Raw genomic sequence first — 580 nt, 5'->3', positions numbered from 1 at the left:
TCTCAGATTATTTGCTTAGCATATAGGTTGAATATGTATGGTAAAAGAATACAACCCTGTAACACATCTTTCTAAGTTTTAAACAATTTAGAAACTGTAAGCTCTTTCCTTGATAATATCTATCTAGCTATCTGTATGTATATATTATGTATATATATATGTAATACATACATAATATGTATATATTATGTATATACATATATATGTTTTACTCACTTTACTTCTCTAGAAAACCCAGCCTAAGACATGTGGTACCAAGGGAGTGTGGTTCTAGAGAAACAAAATCATAAGGATGAATTACTGATATGGGTGGAAGAATGTCTGACCTCTACCTCATAGGAATCATCTTTAGGTTGATTTTGAGTTTGGTCTTCTTTCCCTCTTATGGAGTCAGAGGAAATAAGACATGATCCCCACTTGGTTTAAGCAGTTGATGCTGCGAGCAGGATTCATTGCCATAGCTTCAGACCTATGAAATTATGAGGCTTTGTAAAAGAAAGAACAAAGCGTCATGGAATAAAATATTTCATCAAAGGGAAGCACTTCTGAAGATACCTGGAGCTAATGACAAACTAGTTCC

Source organism: Chrysochloris asiatica, unplaced genomic scaffold, assembly GCF_000296735.1.
Source record: "Chrysochloris asiatica unplaced genomic scaffold, ChrAsi1.0 scaffold00214, whole genome shotgun sequence".
In the NCBI taxonomy this organism is placed as follows: Eukaryota; Metazoa; Chordata; class Mammalia; order Afrosoricida; family Chrysochloridae; genus Chrysochloris; species Chrysochloris asiatica.
The sequence above is the reverse complement of the archived record's forward strand: the minus strand, read 5'-3'. Positions refer to the sequence as shown.